This window comes from Suncus etruscus, chromosome 6 (genome assembly GCF_024139225.1).
Source record: "Suncus etruscus isolate mSunEtr1 chromosome 6, mSunEtr1.pri.cur, whole genome shotgun sequence".
Taxonomy (NCBI): domain Eukaryota; kingdom Metazoa; phylum Chordata; class Mammalia; order Eulipotyphla; family Soricidae; genus Suncus; species Suncus etruscus.
The window spans coordinates 115,541,460-115,564,787 of NC_064853.1; the positions used below are offsets into that span (position 1 = coordinate 115,541,460).

Consider the following 23,328-nt stretch of genomic DNA (forward strand, 5'->3'; position numbering starts at 1 on the left):
GGTTTCAGTAATGTAAAGAACAGCCCTCTTCACCAGTGCAACATTTTCATCACCAATATCCCAAAATTCCGTCCTCCAAAACCCCACCTTCGCCTATACTCTAGACAGGCTTTCTACTTCATTCATTCATTCACTTTGTTATAATAGTTCTCAATGTAGTTATTTATCTAACTGCACTCATTGCTCTCTGGTGAGCTGCATGTAGTGAGCTGGAACTTCTAGTCTTCCTCTCTTTTGTCTCTGAGAATTCTTGCAAAAATGTCTTTTTTTTTTTAAATCCATAGATGAGTGAGACTAATCTGCATCTATCTCCCTTTGGCTTATTACACTCAGCAAAATAGAATCCAGGTACACCCATGTATAGGAAAATTTCATGACTTCATCTCTCCTGATGGCTGTATAATATTCCATTGTGTATATGTACCAGAATTTCTTTGGTCATTCATCTGTTGAAGGGCATCTTGGTTGTTTCCAGAGTGTGGCTACTGTAAATAGTGCCGCAATGAATATAGGTATGAGGAAGAGATTTTTGTTTTGTATTTTTCTGTTCCTAGGGTATATCCCTAGGAGTGGTATAGCTGGATCGTATGGGAGCTCAATTTCCAGTTTTGGGAAAAATCTCCATATTGCTTTCCATAAAGGTTGGACTAGATGGCATTCCCACCAACAGTGAATAAGAGTTCTTTTCTCTCCACAATCAGGGGTCCTCAAACTTTTTAAACAGGGGCCAGTTCACTGTCCCTCATACCAGTGGAGGGTCTGACTATAGTAAAAACAAAACTTATGAACAAATTCTTATGCACACTGCATATATCTTATTTTGTGATGAAGAAACAAAACAGATACAAATACAATATGTGGCCCACGGACCATAGTTTGAGGACCACTGCTCCACATCCTTGTCAGCACTGCTTGTTTTCATTCATTGTGATGTGGTGTGAGATGGTAACTCATAGTTGTTTTAATTTGCATCTCCCTGATGATTAGTGATGTGGAGCATTTTTTATGTCTTTAGGCCACTTGTATTTCTTCTTTGACAAAGTGTCTGTTCATTTCTTCTCCCCATATTTTGATGGGATTAGATGTTATTTTTTTCTTGTAAAGTTCGTCAATGCCTTGTTATATTTAGGATATTAGCCCCTAATCAGATGGGTATTGGGTGAATAGTTCTCCCACTCAATGGGTGGTTCTTGTATCCTGGGAACTATTTTATTTAAGGTTGTAGAAGCTTCTCAGCTTAATATAGTCCCAACTGTTTATCTCTGCTTCCACTTTTTTGGAGAGTGCAGTTTCCTTTTTAAAGTTGCATTTAGTCTCATATTGTTCTACATACCATATGGTATCAGGTCTGATATCAAGGTCTTTAATGCATTTGGATTTTACCTTCGTACATAGTATTAGCTGGGGGTCTGAGTTCACTTTTTTGCAAGTGTCTAAGTTGTGCCAACATCACTTTTTGAAAAGGCTTTCCTTGCTCCATTTAGAATTTCTTGCTCTTTTATCAAAAATTAGATGATTGTATGTCTGAGGATCATTCTCTGAGTACTCAAGTCTACTCCACTGATTTAAGTGTCTTCGTTTATTCTAATACCATGCTATTATGATAATACAGTTTTGTAATACAGTTTAAAATTGTGGAAAGCCGTATTCATTTTTCCAAAGATTGCTTTAGCTGTTCAAGGGTGTTTATTGCTCCAAATGAATTTAAGAAGGGTTTGATCTACTTCTTTGAGGAATGTCATGGGTATCTTTAGAGGGATCACATTAAATCTGTACAATGCTTTGGAGAGTATTGCCATTTTAATGATGTTTATCCTGTTAATCCATGAGCAGGTTATGTGTTTCCATTTCTGTGTATCTTCCTTATTTCTTGGATCAGGGCTTAATAGTTTTCTTTGTATAGGCCCTTCACGTCATGTTGACTTCAACATAGTTGAGTTTGTGTGACAGTAATGTGAATGGGGTTGTTTTCTTAATGTCCTTTTCTTCCTTATCATTATTGGTGTATAAAAAGGCTATTGATTTTTGTGTGCTAATTTTGTAGCCTGCCACATAGCTATATGCATCTGTTGTTTCTAGAAGCTTTTTGGTAGAGTCTTTAGAGTTTTCTAAGTAGAGTATCATGTCATCTGCAAACAGTGAGAACTTGACTTCTTCCTTTCCTATATGGACTCCCTTGATATCTTTTTCTTGCCTAATCTCTATAGCAATTACTTCCAGTACTATGTTGAATAGGAGTGGTGAGAGAGGACAGCCCTGTCTTGTACCAGAATTTAGAGGAAGGCTTCTAGTTTTTCTCCATTGAGAATAACATATGCCATTGGCTTGTGGTAGATGGCCTTAACTATATTGAGAAAGGTTCTTTTCATTCCCATCTTCCCGAGAGTTTTTATCAAGAATGGGTATTGGACCTTATCAAATGCTTTCTCTGCGTCTGTTGATATTATCATTTAATTTTTTTCTTATTGTTAATATTGTGTATTATGTTGATAGATTTACAGATGTTAAACCATGCTCGCCTTCCTGAGATGAAACCTACTTGATCATAGTGAATGATTTGACGAGGCATTGGATTCTATTTGCCCGGATTTTGTTGAGTATATTTGCATCTGTGTTCATTAGGGATATTGGTCTGTAATTTTCTTTTTTGGCAGTGTCTCTGTCTGCTTTTGTTATCAGGGTAATGTTGGCTTCGTAAAAGCTATTTGGAAGTGTTCCCATTTTTTAATTTCATGAAAGAGCCTGGTCAGGATTGGTAGTAGTTTCTCTTGAAAGGTTTGAAAGAATTCATTAGTGAATCCATCTGGGCCTCGGCTTTTGTTTTTTTGGACAGACATTACCATTTTAATTTCCTCAATAGTGATGGGCTTTTTTATATATGCTACATCTTCCTTATTCAACCATGGAAGATAATAAGAGTCCAAGAACTTATCCATTTCTTTCAGGTTCTCATGTTTAGTGGCATAGAGTTTCTCAAAGTAGTCTCTGATTACCGTTTGAAACTCTGCAATATTTGCAGTGATCTCACCCTTTTCATTTCTAATATGGTTATCAAGTTTCTTTCTCTTCATTTATTTCTATCTTCTGCTGTTTATGTTTTCAAAGAACCAACATCTGCTTTCAGTGATCTTTTGAATTATTTTTTGGGTTTCCAATTCATTGATTTTTTTTCTCTAAGCTATGTTATTTTATTCTGTCGCCCTATTTTTTATTCCCTTTGTTCATTTTCTAATTCTATAAGCAGCGTCATTAAGCTGTTTAGGTATGCCCCTTCTTCCTTCCTGATGTGTGCTTGCAAAGCTATAAATATTCCTCTTAGTACCACTTTTGCTGTGTCCCATAGATTCTGAGTGTTTGCATCTTCATTGTCATTTGTTTCCAGGAAAGTTTTGATTTCCTCTTTGATTTCATCTCGGATCCACTGGTTGTTCAGTAGTAGGCCATTTAATTTCCAGGTGTTAATGTTTTTCTTCTGTATCCCTTTGCAGTTCACATCTAATTTCAGAACCTATTGCCAGCAAAGGTTGCCTGCAAAATTTCTATTCTCTTGATTTTATGAAGCTATGTTTTATGTGCCAGCATGTGGACTATCCTGGAGAATGACTCATGTACACTGGAGAGAAATGTGTATCAAGGGTTCTGTGGATGGAATGTCCTATATATATCTACTAGACATCTTTCTTCCATTTCTCTTTTCAGTACTAGTATATTTTTATTGGATTTCAGTCTGGTTGACCTATTAAGTGTTGACAGTCTCCCACATTTATTGTATTATTATTGCTGTCCTCTTTCAAATTTGTCAATAATTGTATTAGATAATTTGCTGGTCTCATTGGGTGCGTATATGTTTAGTAGTGTCATTTCTTTCTGTTGCAAGTATACCTTGATTAGTATGAAGTATTCATCTTCTGGAGCCTCTAGGAGACAATTTTTGCTGGGCCCTTTCTGGCTCTCTCAGGAAACAAAAGAGAAGAGAAACACACAAAGCCCGATGTTCACATATCTTAATTATTAAAAATGACTCTTCTTATACTATTTTAGAGCCTACTGTTTAAGTCATCTAATATTATTTTGGCCACTCAAGACTTTTTAAGGGTGTTGTTTGCTGTGTATCTTTCCTTCAAACTGAATTAGTCTGGCTGGGTGAAATATTAGTGACGTGTTCAATCCATTCAGTTTTTTCACTATATCCCATCATTGCCTTTGGATCTGGAAGATTGCTTGGGATAAATTTGTTATACTTCTTAAGGATTCTCCTTGCATAGAATTTCCTTATTTGATCTTACTGCTTTCTGTATTCCAGCTCTATGATTTTCATTTTTGTGTCTAGGATGTACCTTGAGGCGTTTTTATTTAGATCTCATTTTGTTTGTACAATTCAGGGATTCATGTGTGAGTACAAGCACTCTTCTGCTTTAGGAACTTCTCAGCAATGCTTTTGACTGTTGCTTTTTCATACAAGTTTTCTTCCTAGTTCTCTATGACTCCAATAATTTTTATGTTATTTCAGTTGAAGTTATTCAAAGTTTTATTTCATATTTTATTTTATAAAATTTTTCCCATTTTATATTTGTTTATTTTGTTTATTTCTATCTTCTACTGTAGTCTGGAGGTGTTATGCAGTTCTTCTGGCTCACTGATTCTGTTCTCAGCAGCTATTACTTTGAGGCCTTTCAATGAGTTTTTCATTTTGCCTACCAAGTGTTAAAGTTCTGTCATTTTGAGATTTTTCTCATTTCTATTCCATATCATCTTGAGGCTTATGGTTGTCCATTCTATAATTTCCTTGAGTTCCTTGAATGTATTCAACATTTCCTCTCTAATCAGAGAGGCTGAAAAAATTGGTTGAATTCTAAAAGTTGGGTTATGCATTGCTTTCCCATTGTGACTTTTACAAGTGCTGTGGGTTTTTTTATGTGTTAAAGCATGACTCAATGACTAGAAAAAAACATGTGACCACTTAATAAAGTGGCTGTGCTCTTCGTGGGCACACAGACCTAGGGTAAAAATTACTCTTCTGCAGCATAAAGAATACCTAGTTGCTGGTCTGTCTCTCGGCCTCAGTTTTTGGGATTATGTTGGAAATCTAATTTGCATCACAGATATAATTGCAAGTATTTTAGGATTTATATTAAAATAATATAAGGTAAAATCTACTTTAAATTTTAAGTGACCCTACCACATATTAAATTATAACTATTATATGACATAACCAATAATAAATTGTTAAGAAGACAATATTTTTCTATTCTCTAAATACAAAATCTTCAGGGCATGTTCAATAAAACAATATACTAAACCTGGAAAAAAGGAACTTAAAAATTAGGGAAACAAAACTGTAGAATAAAAAGCTTCCATCTAAGTATAATTTTATAGAAACAAAGAAAGATAATATGCTAACAACTTGGTATCTCAACTCTACCATCATATTTTTACAGCATACAAATGGAAGAAAATGGGCTGGAGAGATTGTATTACTGGTAAATTACTTGTATTTCACCAGGCAAGTGTCTGAGCACTAAATATAGCCCCCTGTACCCATCAGGATTGATCCCTGATTACAGAGTCAGAAGGAAGCCATAATCAATACCACTGTTGTCCCAAAATTTTATTTTAAAAATATATATTTTATAAGAGAAGCAGGTGACTACAAATTATATGCAGGATCAGAACCAATAGCAGGCATCATCTTCAGTAACCCTTACACAGTCTAGCTGGGAGATTTCACTCCTAAACCTTTTTCTTAGAATTAGATCCTAATGGCAAATTCCCGAGAGAAGATACACCTTCACAAGCCAGAAGTAAAAGATTTGATATCTGAGTTGCATTTTTCTCAGTTTAACCAGAGTTTCTCCCATACTTCATGCTCACAGCAAGCAATCTACAATTCCCAAAGCAAAAGCCAATTAGCAAGGGGATCCCTTACTTTGTAGAAACACACATAGTGATTCACAAACTTGTATGAATCAGCAAGGCAGATCCGGAACTTCCAGTTTCTAGTGACATTTATCTTGACATATATGAACAGAAGGTCAGATCCCTAAAGTTGAAAAATAAAACAAAATAAAAGCTTCAGTTTTTCATCAACACTGATTAGATCTATGAGACCTATCATGACAGTTAACTATGAAGTCAAAACATTAAACCAAAAATTACCCTATAGATCAGCTTTAATTTATACATACTTACCACTGGAAATTATGACTGGGCACCCCTGGTATTTATCAGGACAATTTAGGTGCACAGGTGCATAAGTGTACCTATAATTTTGAATGTTTGACAGTACACAGACTTGCTGAAATTTGGTGCCATAGATTTTCCAAGCACTTGCAATCAGGTGTTGTCAGGAAACTATGCCATGGTAACTATGGTTAGCTCATTGCCATAGCTATTGGGTAGTTATGACTGTGATTCCAGTTAATAATCAAGCCTACTACTCTTTGACACCACAGGCACTGCCACGCAGTAGCATCTATAAGTTCTGGGTCACGATGCAGGCCTGCTAGAACTTAATTTTATACCGCAACAGGGTCAATCATGACTCTTTACTGACCAGAAATGTTCACATAAACTCCAAATCTTACTAGGAAATTTGTGATTATAATTTATAATTCATCAATCACCACCAAAAGAGGCTCAAACTTAGAACTTTTAGGCTTCCCATAGCACCAAGAAAAACTAAGAACTGGAGGAACTTCTTCATGTTGGTGGATAAAATCATAAGCAGATAAAGGGTACAGAGCTAGGTGCCCCCCAAAATTAAAAAAAACGTATTGCAGTTACACTTTATTTTCTAGCCTCATCTTTTTGTTTTGAAGAGTATGAGCTTTGAATTAATTGATAAACATCATGACTTCTGAACCCAACATTAATTGTGTATCATAAAAGAGGGTTCTATTATATCAGTAGTTTGAAAATTTCTTATTTTATAAGCAATGATTCTATTGATAATCACTAAATTGAAGAAAATTAGTAAAAAAATTCTAATAAGGATAGATAAATCATGACAGAAAGTATGGCATAAAAACCATTGCACTAAATATTACAGACGTTAAATTTTTAAAAAGGGGGAAGACCTTACAGCACAATGAAAGAAGCCAAATATCACATTAGTAAATTTGGGGATAAGATAAACACTCAAAAATAAATAAGGGGATTTAATTTGGGGGTGATTTGGGCCACACAGTGGTTTTCTGGGCTTATTCCTGGTATTGTGCTCAATAATCTCTCCTGAGAAACCTCAAGGGGATATTTGCTGTGCCAAAGACCAAACGAGGGTCAACCATGTGAAAAGCTAGTACCTTAACCCTTTTATTATCTTTCTGGCTTAATAAATAAAAAGGTTTGAAACAAGAATAATAGACTTATGTAACTGTTTAAAGTAAAACAATTTTCATGTAATAAAGGTCCAAAGAGAGAAGAAAGAGGAAATATTATTGACTGAGAAAAGAATTTTTAAATCTAAGGACTGATACATTTATCTAGTTAGATGGAGTTCAAAGAGCTCTTCGTTGAAAAGAAAACAGATACACACAAAATCACCTTGTAATTACAACTAGTTCAATACATAAATAAATACTGAAGTCAACAAGAGAAAGCAAACTCAAGGAGAACCCAATAATACTGACATAATCTGTTGACTGGAAATCTGTAGTGTAGAAAAAATAACAATATGTACAGAGATTTAATTAAAAGATATTTAAGTTAAAAGGCCAGAGCAATTATACAATGAGAAGGACACTTGCCTTTTATGTGTCCTATCTTGATTTGATACTTTACTCCCCCATATACTTCCTCTAGTGCATCAGAGTTATCCATTAAAACATAGCTAGAAGTAAGCCCTGGGAACATCCAGTTGTGGCTCAAAAAATATTATATATTATATATGTATTTCCTAAGGCAGAATTCTCTATCTAACTCGTTTACCACATAATCTAAAGGAATGATTGATTTTTTTTTAGGAAAAAAAAATGACAGTACAGGGAATTTTTGGCCAATCAAGTTAATATGTAAGCAACAGTAAATGGTCCTATATAAGGCAAATAATTCCACTGAGAAATGGTAAATTCATTTTAAAAAATAAAATGGCAGCAAGAAGAAGAATAAGAATGATGTATATGTGCTCGCTTCGGCAGCACATATACTAAAATTGAAACGATACAGAGAAGATTAGCATGGCCCCTGCGCAAGGATGACACGCAAATTCGTGAAGCGTTCCATATTTAAAAAAAAAAAAAAGAATGATGTATATTGTAGCTTCTTTCTTGCTCAAAAGGAAAATAGAATATAGCCTTAGAACTTTATATATACCTGCATGTATATATACATACACTTTATATATAGTTGTGTAGGACATAAACAAAAGAAACAAACAAGAAAAAATGCAAACTTACCATTTTAAAAAAGATATCAAGGTTACAGAAAGAAACTAATATCAAATAAAGTAGATAAAAAGCAAAAATACCCCAAGTACATACAAAAAATTGCAATTTTAATATCAGTAGTTTACCTAAGTTTTAATTGATTGAATCAATCAAAAGGTACAAAATCACCAAACGGATGAGTAAAACTAACCAAAAGTTATGCTGCTTATAGAAGACAAATTTGAACTTCAACAAAAAATACAGGCTCAAAGTAAAAGACAAAGAAACCAAACATACAGACTAAAGCTAGCCTTAAAAAAGAAGATAAGTCATTATTAAATAAGAAAAAATAGACTTCAAACTAAAATAGGTGTTATGAGACAGGGGTAGAAATATGTAGTAAATATCAATATATCAAGAGAATTATTAATATATACCACAAAATGGAAAGACATCGATGTTTATAAAACAATTACTAACATGCCTAAAGAAAGCCATCAACAGCAACACAATAGTAGTTGAATACTTTACCACCTAAATATAACTGTTGAATAAATAATCCAGGCAATAATCATTAAAGAAAAAACATTATATAAATGTTTAGATGAATTTAACTTAATATTAACAAGAACTGCCATTCACATAAAATGAAGTACAATCTTTTCTATGATACATGAAACATATTCAAGAATAGACCATATATTGGGACACAAAACAAGTGCAATAAATCCATAAAATTTTAAATGACACAAAGAAAATTTTAAGACACAATTATATGAAGTTAAAATAAAAACATAAAAAGAATGAGAAAAATAGACATTTAGAAGCTAAAAATCACACCACTGGGTTAGTAAAGAAATCTTTAAAAATATAAAATGAATAATTTGAAGCAGCTGTAGAGATAAATTCAGAAGTTAAATTGCCTTGCATATGCCAATCCTAATTTAATAGTTAAGAGTTGGAATTACTAGATGTCCAACAACATTAGAGTGATCATGAAGATGTGTACATATAAATGGAATTCTAAATAGCTGTAAGGAACGATCAATTATGTAATTCACTGCAACATGTATGGAATTGAAAGATATTATGTTAAGTGATATATGCTAGAAGGATAAATACAAGATCATAATTACTTATATGTGGTATTTAGAATACTGCATGAAGAACTGCAGTGGTTTAAATAGGAGTTATCTTGAACACTCTTGACTCCAGAATATAGAAAGAAGTAAGAAAGAAATTGATCAGAGGAGGATAAAGACAAATGTGAATTAACAAAATAATGGGGCACTAGGGACTCAGGTGCATTGATGTTAAGAAATGTCAGAACTAAACATCCAAGCCACAGAGACAACAACAATGAAATCATAAGACCCAAACTAAACCAAAATTTTATTTTTTATTTTATTTATTTATTTATTTTGGTTTTTGAGTCACAGCCAACAGTGCACAGGGTTTACTCCTGGCTGTATTCAGAAATCGCTCCTGACAGGCTCGGGGACCATATGGGTTGCTCAGATTTGAACCACCATCTGTCCTGGATAGCCTGTGTGCAAGGCAAATGCCCTACTGCTGTGCTATCTCTCTGGCCCCAACAATCAAAAATTTAAATAAGCCTGTTATGAAGGCAGGCTAGGGCAAAGGTAGTGGCACAAGATGAATTCTGAACATTGGTAGAAGGAGATTGACACTGATGGTGGGATTGGTGCAGAAGAACCATTGTATGTCAGAAACCCAACTATGAAGGGGTGGGAGCGATAGCACAGTGGTAAAACGTTTGCCTTACATGCTGCCAACACAGGAATGACCCCATTCAAAACCAGCCCCATATGGTTCCCTGAGCCTGCCAGGAGCGACTTCTGAGCACAAAGCCAGGAATAACCACTGAGCGCTGCCGGGTGTGACCCAAAAACAAAAGCAAAAAATAAATCCATATGAATAACTTTGTAAGACACAATAATTTTAATTTAAAATTTTTTTTTAAATGCAAGAAGAGTCAGGCCGTAGAAAAAGAAAAGGAAATTAAAACCAAAGTTGGAATCTTCCCTGCCCAGAGACTGTGGATACAGCTGACTCTGCTGGGCCTCTTAAGCACAGCAGACAGTTTGAGGCTTCCCTCTGCTTGCCTCAGCCTGGGAATTTTGATCTTCTCTAGCATCCATTCCCTGAGGGCTCACTTCTCCTGAAGTGAGTCTTCCCACCACAAGGAATGGAACCAGAGGAGTCAGGCCGCAAAATGAAGCTGAGTGGTTGCGCACTCTACCTAGCCAATAAATATCACCACAACACATAGAAAAACCCATAATACAAGCGTGACAATGGGGAAACTTCTCAGACCAACATCAGGCATAGAGAATGAAGATGGCAACTCTGATGACCCAACAATGGCCAACCACCTAGTTAGTCTTTCAGATATGGAGTTTAGAGAAGAAATATGGAGGATATTAACAGAACTCAAAGAAAGCATAGAATAGAACAATAATAAGAATCAAGAGAATATGAAGATAGAAATCAGAAAACTCCAAACTGAATATCACGTCAAATAATAGGTCTGAAAAACTCAGTAGATGAATTAAAAACACTCAATGGAAAACCTCTCCAACAGGGTAACAACAGATGAGGATAGAATTAGTGAGCTGGGAGATGAGATGCATAACAACTTCATACAGAAGAGATTGGAAAAAAGACTTAAAGCAAATGATCAGACAATGGAAAAATTACTCAAAGAATATGCACAGATGAAAATAGAAGTCTTTGATAAGCTCAACAGAAACAACTTAAGAACATTGGAGTCCCAACAATTTGAAGAATGTCCTGGGTATCCTTAGAGGAATTTCATTAAATTTGTACAATGCTCTGGGAAGTATTGCCATTTTGATTACTTTAATTCTCCCAATCCATGAAAAGGACTTATGCCTCATTACCTAGTGTCCTCTTTTATTCTTGAAGCAGTGTTTTGTCGTTTTCTTTGTGTAGGTCCTTCTCCTTCTATATTTAGGTTGATTCCAAGGTGTATGAGTTGTGTGGCACTAAGGTGAATGTTTTTTTTCCTTTTTAACTAATATATTTATTTAAACATCTTGATTACAAATAAGATTGCAGTTGGGTGTCAATCACGTAAAGAACACCCCCCTTCACCAGTGCAACATTCACATCACCAATATCCCAAATCTTCCTCCACCTCACCACACCTCTGCCTATAATACACACAGGCTTTCTACTTCCCTCATTTATTCACGTTGTTATGATAGTTCTCAATGTAGTTATTTCTCTAACTGTACTCATCATTCTTTGTGGTGAGCTTCATGTCATGAGCTAGACATTCCAGCTATTCAGGTATGCTCTTTCATTCTTCCTGATGTGTGCTTGCAAAGCAATATTTTTTTTCTCAGAACCGCTTTTGCTGTGTTCCATACATTCTGATAGTTTGTGTCTTCGTGGTCATTTGTTTTCCGGAAAGTTTTGATTTCATCTTTGATTTTATCTCGAACCTACTATTTGTACAGTATTAGGCTGTTTAATTTCCAGGTGTTAAAGTTTTTCTTCTATGTACATTTGTAGTTTACATCTAATTTCAGAGCCTTGTGGTCATCAAAGATAGCCTGCAAAATTTCTCTCCTTCTGATTTTATGGAGGTATGTTTCATGTGCCAGCATGTGGTCTATCCTGGAGAATGATCCATGTACACTGGAGAAGAATGTGTATCTAGGTTTCTGGGGATAGGGTGTCCTATTTATATTTACTAGACCTCTTTCTTCCATTTCTCTTTTCAAGTCTAGTATATTTTTGTTGGGTTTCAGTCTGTTGACATATCAAGTGTTGACAGGGCCATGTTGAGGTCTCCCACAATCATTGTGTTATTATTGCTCCCCTCTTTCAAATTTGTCAATAATTGTATTAGATATCTTGCTTGTCTCTCATTGGGTGCATATATGTTTAATAGTGTCATTTCTTCCTGTTGCACATATACCTTTATTAGTATGAAGTGTCCATCTTTGTCCCTTACAACTTTTCTGAATCTAAAGTTTGTGTTCTCTGATATTAATATGGTAACTCCTGCTTTTAAGGGTGTTGTTTGCTTGGATAATTATCCTCTAGACTTTGATTTTGAGTTTATGTTTGTTCTGACTATTCAGGTGTGTTTCTTGTAGGCAGTAGAAGGTTGGATTTATCTTTTTTTTTTATCCATTTAGCCACTTTGTGTCTCTTAATTGGTGAATTTAGTCCATTGACATTGAGGGAGGTTATTGTCATAGAATTTAGTATCATATTTATGTATAAGTTTGTTGTATCTGTTGGTCTGTCTTAAAGTAGACCTTTCAGTTTTTTCCTTTAAAGCTGCTTTGCATCTGCAGAGTTTCTGAGCTGTTGCTTATCCATGAAGCTATGTATACTAACTTCAGACCTAAATGTGAGTCGAACTAAGTGCAGTATTCTAGGTGAAGCATCCATTTTATTCAGTCTTGTCACAATATCCCACCACTATCTTCCAGCCTAGAGAGTTTCTTGTGACATGTCTGCCTAAGCCTTAAGGATGCTCCTTTGAATGTAATTTCCCTTTTTGATCTTGCTGCTTGCAGTATTCTTTCTCTATCTTTCGGATTTGTCATTGTGATTCGGATATTTCTTAGGATGTTTTTCTTAGCTGTCTAAGATGACTCTTAGCTGGTACTCTTTGGGCATGCAGAATTTGATTGTATGCAACCTTTAGCTCTGGGGGATTTTCTCTGTGATGATATATTGAATTGATGATATGTTGAATTTTCCTGGGGATCTCCTTCCTGGACCTCTGGAACTCCAATTATTCTTATGTTGTTTCTGTTGAGTTTATCAAAGACTTCTATTTTCATATGTTCATATTCTTTGAGTACTTTTTCTATTGTCAATCGTTTGCCTTAAGGTTCTTTTCCAATCTTTCTTGCTGTATGGAGTTGTTTTGCATTTCATCTTCCAGCTCACTGATTCTGTTTTTGACTGCTGTTACACTGTTGGAGAGGCTTTCCATTAAGGTTTGCAGTTCAGCTACCATGGTTTTCAGATCTGTTATTTCAGATTGGATTTTTCTGAATTCTATCTTTGTGTTCTGTTCAGCTAGAGCTGTTTTCTTTAATTTCATGTGTATCCACCATATTTTTATTCTAAGCCCTTTATCTGAGAGATTAATTAGATGGTTGACATTTTTAGTGCCATCAGAACTGCCATCTTTATTTTAATATTTCTGATGTTGGCTTGTGTTGTTTCCGCATTGTCACACTTGCTGTGTTTTTTTTTCTCTACATTTTATGGTGGAGTTCATTTCCTAGAGATGAATGCCTGTTCAGGTGTTGGTTTCAAACCCAAAGCACTCAGAAGTCCTCAGTAGTGGTGTCAGTGTTGCCAATCTGGACTCACCCTGTTCAGGCATGTCCAGGGCACCTCAGTCTCTCTGCTTTATTCAGGGATCTGTGTGAGGGTTGGTCTCAAATCCATGTCACTCAGGCACTCACAGTAAAGATGATGTGACCCAGACTCACCCTCAGGATTATTTTTTAAGGTCCATTTCTACTCTATCATTATCGGTGTACAAGAAGGCCATTGATTTTTGTGTGTTGATTTCATAGCCTCCTACTTTGCTATATGAATCTATTGTTTCTAGAAGCTTTTTGGTAGAGTGTTTAGGGTTTTCTAAATATAGTATCATGTCATCTGCAATCAGTGAGAGCTTCACTTTTTCTGTGGCTATTTAAATGCCCTTGATATATTTTTCTTGATCAATCACTATTGCAAGTAGTTCCAGTACAATGTTTAATAGGAGTAGTGAAAGGGGCAGTCTTGTCTTGTACCAAATTTCGAAGAAAGGCTTCTAGTTTATCCCCAGTGAGAATAATATCTGTCATTGGCTTGTGGTAGATGGCCTTGACTTTATTGAGAATAGTTCCTTCCACTTTCATCTAGTTGAGAAGTTTTTTTTTTTTATCATAAATGGGTTTTGGAAATTGTCGAATACTTTCTCTGCAACTATTGATATAATTAAAGGTTTTTATTTTTCTTTTTGTTGATATTTCATTGATTCGTTGATATTACATTGATTGATTTATGTAAGTTAAATCATCATTGCATGACTGGAATGAACCCTACTTGATCATAGTGTAAAACTTTCTTGATGAGGTTTAGGATCTTATTTGCTAGGATTTTGTTGAGGATCTTTGCATTAGTGTTCATCAGAGATATTGGTCTGTAGTTATGGTATTAGGTGTATTAGGTACTAGGTTTTTGGTGTTGGTATTAGGGTGATGTTAGATTAATAAAAAGGATAGATTGAGTTAAGAGGACCACACATAAATATCAAAGAGGATATGAATACAGAAATCAGAACTACAAACTGAAATAACAGCACTGAGAAACATGGTAAGTAAATGATCTAATTTGCCACTTTGTGTCTCTTAACTTGAACATTTAGTCCATTGATGTTGAGAGAGATAATTGTCATGGAATTTAGTGTCATTTTTGTGTAAGAGTTTGATGTGTGCTCTGGTCTTTCTTGTCTTAAAGTAGACCTTTCATAATTTTTTCTTTTAAGGCTGGTTTTGAGTCTGTAAATTTTCTGAACTGCTGTTTATCCATGAAGCTATGTGTGCTAAATTCAAACCTGAAATTGAGTCTCGCTGGGTGCAGTATTCTAGAGAAGCATTTGATTCATTAAGTTTTGTCACTACTTCCCAATACTGTCTTCTGGTCTTGAAGATTTCTTGTGACAAATCTGATGTAAATCTTAAGGATGCTCCCTTGAATGTAATTTCCTTTTTTGATCTTGCTGTTTTCAGTATTCTGTTTTAAATGTGAGATTCAATGTTGTGACTAGTATGTGTCTTGGGTGCTTTTTTTAATCTATTTTTGCTACTACTCTTCAGGCATGCATGATATTGTTGCATGCAGTCTTTAGCTCTGGGAGCTGCTATGCAGTGATTTTCTTAACTATTGATTCTTTTGGGGATTTTCTTCCTGGGTTCTTAGGACTCCAATGATTCTTATGTCATTTCTGTGGAGTTTATCAAAGACTTATATTTTCATTATTCACATTCTTTGAGGAATTTTTCCATTGTCAGATCATTAGTATTAAGGCTTCTTTGCTTTCTCTTTTGTTGTATGGGTTGTTGTGCACTTCATCTTCCACCTCACTCATTCAGACTCAGCTGGTGTTACTCTGTTGCAGAGGCTTTCAAGTGAAGTTTTCATTTTGCCTACCATGTTTTTCAGTGCTGTCATTTCAGTTTGGATTATTCTAATGTCTTTTTTTTATTTAAACACCTTGATTACATACATGATTGTGTTTCGGTTTCAGTCATGTAAAGAACACCACCCATCACCAGTGCAACATTCCCATCACCAAACCCAAGTCTCCCTCCTCCCCAACCGACCCCCGCCTGTACTCTAAACAGGCTCTCCATTTCCCTCATACATTCTCATTATTAGGACAGTTCAAAATGTAGTTATTTCTCTAACTAAACTCATCACTCTTTGTGGTGAGCTTCCTGAGGTGAGCTGGAATTCCAGCTCTTTTCTCTTTTCTGTCTGAAAATTATTATTGCAAGAATGTCTTTCATTTTCTTAAAACCCATAGATGAGTGAGACCATTCTGCGTTTCTCTCTCTCTCTGACTTATTTCAATCAGCATAATAGATTCAGTGTACATCCATGTATAGAAAATTTCATGACTTCATCTCTCCTGACAGCTGCATAATATTCCATTATATATATGTACCACAGTTTCTTTAGCCATTCATCTGTTGAAGGGTATCTTGGTTGTTTCCAGAGTTTTGCAATGGTAAATAGTGCTGCAATGAATATAGGTGTAAAGAAGGGGTTTTTGTATTCTATTTTTGTGTTCCTAGGGTATATTCCTAGGAGTGGTATAGCTGGATCATATGGGAGCTTGATTTCAAGTTTTTGGAGGAATCTCCATTTTGCTTTCCAAAAAGGTTGAACTAGACAGTATTCCCACCAGCAGTGGATAAGAGTTCTTTTCTCTCCACATGCCCGCCAACACTGTTTATTCTCATTCTTTGTGATGTGTGCCATTCTCTGGGGTGTGAGGTGGTATCTCATAGTTGTTTTGATTTGCATCTCTCTGATGATTAGTGATGTGGAGCACTTTTTCACGTGTCTTTTGGCCATTTGTATTTCTTCTTTGTCAAAGTGTCTGTTCATTTCTTCTACCCATTTTTTGATGAGATTAGATGTTTTTTTCTTGTAAAGTTCTGTCAGTGCCTTGTATATTTTGGAGATTAGCCCCTTATCTGATGGGTATTGGGTGAATAGTTTCTCCCACTCAGTGGGTGCCTCTTGTATCCTGGGCACTATTTCCTTTGAGGTGCAGAAGCTTCTCAGTTTAATATATTCCCATCTATTAATCTCTGCTTACACTTGATTGGAGAGTGCAGTTTCCTCCTTGAAGATGCCTGTAACGTCCTGGAGTGTTTTGCCTATGTGCTGTTCTATATATCTTATGCTTTTGGGGCTGATATCGAGGTCTTTAATCCATTTGGATTTTACCTTTGTACATGATGTTAGCTGGGGGTCTAAGTTTAATTTTTTGCAAGTGGCTATCCAATTGTGCCAACACCACTTGTTGAAGAGGCTTTCCCTGCTCCATTTAGGATTTCCTGCTCCTTTATCAAAAATTAGGTGATTGTATGTCTGGGGAACATTTTCTGAGTATTCAAGCCTATTCCACTGATCTGAGGGCCTGTCCTTATTCCAATACCATGCTGTTTTGATAACTATTGCTTTGTAGTACAGTTTAAAGTTGGAGAAAGTAATTCCTCCCATATTCTTTTTCCCAATGATTGCTTTAGCTATTCTAGGGTGTTTATTGTTCCAAATGAATTTCAAAAGTGCATGATCCACTTCTTTGAAGAATGTCATGGCTATATTTAGAGGGATAGCATTAAATCTGAATAATGCCTTGGGGAGTATTGCCATTTTGATGATGTTAATCCTGCCAATCCATGAGCAGGGTATGCGTTTCTATTTCCGTGTGTCCTCTCTTATTTCTTGGAGCAGAGTTTTATAGTTTTCTTTGTATAGGTCCTTCACATTTTTAGTCAAGTTGATTCCAAGATATTTGAGTTTGTGTGGCACTATTGTGAATGGGGTTGTTTTCTTTTTTAGTTGTTCTTTTTGTTTTTGTTTTTGGGTGAAACCCAGCGATGCTCAGGGGATACTCCTGGCTGTCTGCTCAGAAATAGCTCCTGGCCAGCACGGGGGACCATATGGGACACCGGGATTCGAACCAACCACCTTTGGTCCTGGATCGGCTGCTTGCAAGGCAAACTCTGCTCTGCTATCTCTCCGGGCCCTGGGGTTGTTTTCTTAATGTCCATTTCATCCTTATTACTATTGGTGTATAGAAAGGCCATTGATTTTTGTGTGTTAATTTTGTAGTCTGCCACCTTGCTATATGAGTCTATTGTTTCTAGAAGCTTTTTGGTAGAGTCTTTAGGGTTTTCTAAGTAGAGTATCATGTCATCTGCAAACAGTGAGAGCTTGAATTCTTCCTTTCCTATCTGGTGTCCCTTGATATCTTTTTCTTGCCTAATCGCTATAGCAAGTACTTCCAGTGCTATGTTGAATAGGAGTGGTGAGAGAGGACAGCCTTGTCTTGTGCCAGAATTTAGAGGGAATGCTTTTAGTTTTTCTCCATTGAGGATAATATTTGCCACTGGCTTGTGGTAGATGGCCTTAACTCTATTGAGAAAGGTTCCTTCCATTCCCATCTTGCTGAGAGTTTTGATCAAGAATGGCTGTTGGACCTTATCAAATGCTTTCTCTGCATCTATTGATATGATCATGTGGTTTTTATTTTTCTTGTTATTGATGTTGTGTATTATGTTGATAGATTTATGGATGTTAAACCATCCTTGCATTCCTGGGATGAAACCTACTTGATCGTAGTGGATGATCTTCTTAACGAGGCATTGAATCCTATTTGCCAGGATTTTGTTGAGGATCTTTGCATCTGCATTCATCAGCGATATTGGTCTGTAATTTTCTTTTTCGTAGCATCTCTGGTTTAGGTATCAGGGTGATGTTGGCTTCATAAAAGCTATTTGGAAGTGGTTCTGTTTGTTCAATTTCATGAAAGAGTCTTGCCAGGATTGGTAGTAGTTCCTCTTGGAAAGTTTGAAAGAATACATTAGTGAATCCATCTGGGCCTGGGCTTTTGTTTTTCGGCAGACCTTTGATTACCGTTTTAATTTCATCAATGGTGATGGGGGTGTTTAGATATGCTACATCCTCTCCTTGAACCGTGGAAGATTATAAGAGTCCAAGAATTTATCCATTTCTTCCAGGTTCTCATTTTTAGTGGCATAGAGTTTCTCAAAGTAGTTTCTGATTACCCTTTGAATCTCTGTCATATCAGTAGTGATCTATCCTTTTTCATTCCTAATACGAGTTATCAAGTTTCTCTCTCTCTTTCTTTGTTAGGTTTGCCTGTGGTCTATCAATCTTGTTTATTTTTTCAAAGAACCAACTTCTGCTTTCGTTGATTTTGGATTGTTTTTTGGGTTTCCACTTCATTGATTTCTGCTCTCAGCTTTGTTACTTCCTTCTGTCTTCCTATTTTTGGGTCCTTTTGTTGAGCATTTTCTAGTTCTATTAGCTGTGTCATTAAGCTACTCAGGTAAGCTCCTTCTTCCTTCCTGATGTGTGCTTGCAAAGCTATAAATTTTCCTCTCAGTACTGCTTTTGCTGTGTCCCATAAGTTCTGATAATTTGTGTATTTATTGTCATTTGTTTCCAGGAACCTTTTGATTTCCTCCTTGATTTCATCTCGGACCCACTGGTTATTCAGTATGAGGCTGTTTAACTTCCAGGTGTTAAAGTTTTTCTTCTGAGTCCTTTTGGAATTCACAAATAATTTCATTGCCTTGTGGTCAGTGAAGGTAGTCTGCAAAATTTCTATCCTCTTGATATTATGGAGGTATGTTTTATGTGCCAGCATGTAGTCTATCCTGGAGAATGTCCCATGTACATTGGAGAAGAATGTGTATCCAGGTTTCTGGGGATGGAGTGTCCTATATATATCCACTAGGCCTCTTTCTTCCATTTCTCTCCTCAGGTATAGTATATTCTTTTGGGTTTCAGTCTGGTTTATCTATCCAGTGTTGACGAAGCCATGTTAAGGTCCCCCACAATTATTGTATTGTTATTGATATTATTTTTCAGATTTGTCAACAGTTGTATTAAATACTTTGCTGGCCCCTCATTCGGTGCATATATGTTTAGGAGAGTTATTTCTTCCTGCTCTACATACCCCTTGATTAATATAAAATGTCCATCTTTGTCCCTTACAACCTTCCTGAGTATAAAGATTGCATTATCTGATATTAGTATGGCCACTGCAGCTTTTTTATGGGTGTTGTTTGCTTGGATAATTTTTCTCCAGCCTTTTATTTTGAGTCTATGTTTGTTCTGACTATTCAGGTGCGTTTCTTGTAGGCAGCAGAAGGTTGGACTGAGTTTTTTGATCCATTTAGCCACTCTGTGTCTCTTGACTGGTGCATTTAGTCCATTGACGTTGAGAGAAAGAATTGTCCTGGGATTTATTGCCATCTTTATATCGAAATTTGTTGTGTCTTTTGGTTAGTCTTGTCTTAAATTAGGTCTTTCAGTTTTTCTCTTAAGTCTGGTTTTTGTGTCTGTAAAGTTTCTGAGCTGTTTTTTGTCTGTGAAACCATGTATTCTTCCGTCAAACCGGAAAGTGAGTTTTGCTGAGCATAGTATTCTGGGTGAAGCATTCATTTCATTCAGTCTTGTCACAATATCCCACCACTGCCTTCTGGCGTTGAGTGTTTCTGGTGACAGGTCTGCTGTAAATCTCAAGGATGCTTGCTTGAATGTAATTTCCCCTTTTGATCTTGCTGTTTTCAGAATTCTGTCTCTATCTGTGGGATTTGTCATTGTGACTAGGATGTGTCTTGGGGTGGTTTTTCTGGGGTCTCTTTTGGTTGGTACTCTTCGTGCATGCAGGATTTGATCACATATATTCTTTAGCTCTGGAAGTTTCTCTTTAATGATGTTCTTGACCATTGATTCTTCCTGGAAATTTTCTTCCTGGGTCTCTGGGATTCCAATGATTCTTAAGTTCTTTCTGTTGATCTTATCATAGGCTTCTATTTTCATCTGTTCCCATTCTTTGACTAATTTTTCCATTGTCTGCTCATTTGCTTTAAGTTTTTTTTTTCCAATCTCTCCTGCTGTATGGAATTGTTATGTATCTCATCTTCCACAGCACCAATTCTATTCTCAGCTTCTGATACCCTGTCTCAGAGCTTATCCATTTTGTCATTCACTTCGTTTACTGACTTTTTCAGGCCTGTTAGTTGACATGTTATTTTAGTTTGGAGTTTTGTGATTTCTGTCTTCATATTTTCTTGGTTCTTATTAGTGTTCTGTTCTACTCTATCCATGGTTTCTTTGAGTCCATTGAGCATCTTCCATATTGCTAGTCTAAAGTCCTTATCTGAGAGGTTGATTAGTTGGTAATTATCTGGTCATCAGAATTGTCATCTTCATTCTCTATGTCTGATGCTGGCCTGTGTTGTTTCCCCATTGTCACACTTGTATTGTGGGTTTTTCTTCGTGTTGTGGTGGTATTCGTTGGCTATATGATGCAGGCAGCACACTCCTCTGGCTCCGCCCTTTCTGGTTGTGCTGAATTGCCCCAAAGGAGGGGAGTCCTCCGTAGATAAAGCCTCACACTGGATCAAATCTTAGGCCCGAGCATGCAACAGAGAAGACAGTCCGGAGAGAAATGCTTGCTTCTGTGATATAGCACAGTTCTTAGTGTGATTTTTTTTCTTCTTGTTTCAATGGTGTTCTTTTCTTAGAAAGAGCACATGGCTGCATAGCGAAGCGAAGCCAAAGTGCTCTGCTGGATCCTCTTTTCACCCCACTCCCAAGAGTTTCATGCAAGAGGACAGTAGACAGGCATACACAGGTAGCACTCACAGTTTTTCACAGTTGGGCCCCACTGGGCAGGCGTAGTTTCATGGATTTTCCCAGCCTGATGTCACAAACAGGGGACCTGGCTTCCGAGTTTTCTAATTTCTATATTCATATTATCTTGCTTCGTATTTGTGGTCCACTTAGCTCGATTTATACTTTTTTGAATTCTATGAACATCCTTCGTATTTATTCTCTAAACTCCTTATCTGAGAGGATAACATGGTGGTTGGCACTTTTCGAGTCATCAGAGCTGCCATCTTCATTCTCTATGCATGCCATTGTGTTTGTAGTGTGATCTTTTTTGCATGTTGTGCTAGGTTTCATTGACTAGATGTGTGTGGTCATGGAGAGAAATAAAGCAGCCGAGCTCCTCTGGCTCCACCATTCCTAAGCAGTTTAGCTTACTGCTGATCATATAGCTTCCACAGATGCTTCTGGGCAGGGTCGGTTCCAAAACTTGCATCTCAGGCTCAGGAAGCAGCAGCAGTTTGCACTGCAGCTAGCAGTTATCTTTAATAAATTTTTCAAATCAAAAGTTTTTATAGTTCTGGGTAAGAAGCAGTGGCTCAGCAGTGGAGCATTTGCCTTGCATGCAGCTGACTTAGAGCAGACTGTGGTTCGATCCCCTGGCATCTCATATGGCCCTCCAACTCAGGAGCGATTTCTGAGCACATAAGTAAGAGTAACCCCTGAGCATCACCAGGTGGGGCTCAAAAACAACAAAAACAACCAAAAAAGTTTTTATACTTTATATTCACCAATTAATGCTTTTAGTGTTTATTATGTTAGTTATTTGGGGGGCTTATTTGGGGACCCACACTCAGTAGCACTCAGGGGTTGCTTCTGATTCTGCATTGAGAAATTATTCTTGGACATCTTGAGGATTATCTGGTATGATAGGTATTGAAACTGGGTGGTCCACATGCAAAGCAAACACCCTACCCACGATGCTATCATTCCAGCCGAATCATGTTCTTTAATTTCAATCTTTGCTTTGACTTTCTTTTTAAGCCTTTGTTATTCCTGAATAGGCACTTCCTCTCATTCTCTCTTCTAACATCTTTTTTTAATAATTTTTATTGTGACCAAAGTGAATTTCAAAACTTTCACAGTAACAGTAATATTTAAGGTACATGGTCACAATAAATCAGGGCCATTCCCACCAGTGTTGTCCTGCATCCACCCCTATTACCAGCATGCATCCCATATCTCCCTCTCTTCCCCCCCCCCATCTGCTAGTGTTAACTGCTCCTTTCTGTGAGTGACTTGTTGGAAATTGGATATTGATTCTGTTAACATTGACTTTGGGTTTGGTGTTTGAGTCTGATCATTTTTTAATTCCACTCAATGTTCATACAACTGTTTGATCTTGGTACTCTCCATTTTCCTCCCTCAATTCATGTGGTAGAACAAGATGATTTATGTTATGTGGTTCTATTGAAAACAAACAAAAATAACAACAATAACAAAAAGACTGGGAAGATTACTTCTAGAGTTTATAAATATAGATTTAAAACAAAAACGGGAGAAAGAAAAACAACAGAAACAAAGACAAAAGAAATAGGTGCCTCTGCTTGCTCCAGCCTGGGAACTTTGATTGTCCCTGGCATTCATCCCCACAGGGCTGGCTTTTTCTGAGGTGAGTCTTCCTGCCACAAGGGGTAGAACTAGAGGAGTGCAGCCACTCCACTTCACATCACGGCCGTGGCTCCACCTAGCCAATGAATACCACCACAACACGTAGAAAAACCCACAATACAAGCATAACAATGGGGAAACTACGCAGACCAACATCAGGCATAGAGAATAAAGAGTGGCAAAATGGATCAAAAAGCTGAACCCAACCTTCTGCTATCTACAAGAAACACACCTGAATAGTCAGAACAAACAGACTCAAAATCAAAGGCTGGAAGAAAATCATCGAAGCAAACAACACCCATAAAAATGCTGGAGTGACCATACTAATATCAGATGA

At 36.6% G+C, this 23,328-nt stretch overlaps 1 non-coding gene across 1 annotated transcript; it reads left to right on the forward strand.

Moving 5' to 3' along the window:
- The first annotated feature begins 8,119 nt into the window (after positions 1-8,119).
- On the forward strand, positions 8,120-8,226 carry LOC126012885 (U6 spliceosomal RNA). Its single transcript, XR_007497232.1, has one exon. It is a non-coding gene; the product is annotated as a U6 spliceosomal RNA (small nuclear RNA).
- Positions 8,227-23,328: the final 15,102 nt, after the last annotated feature.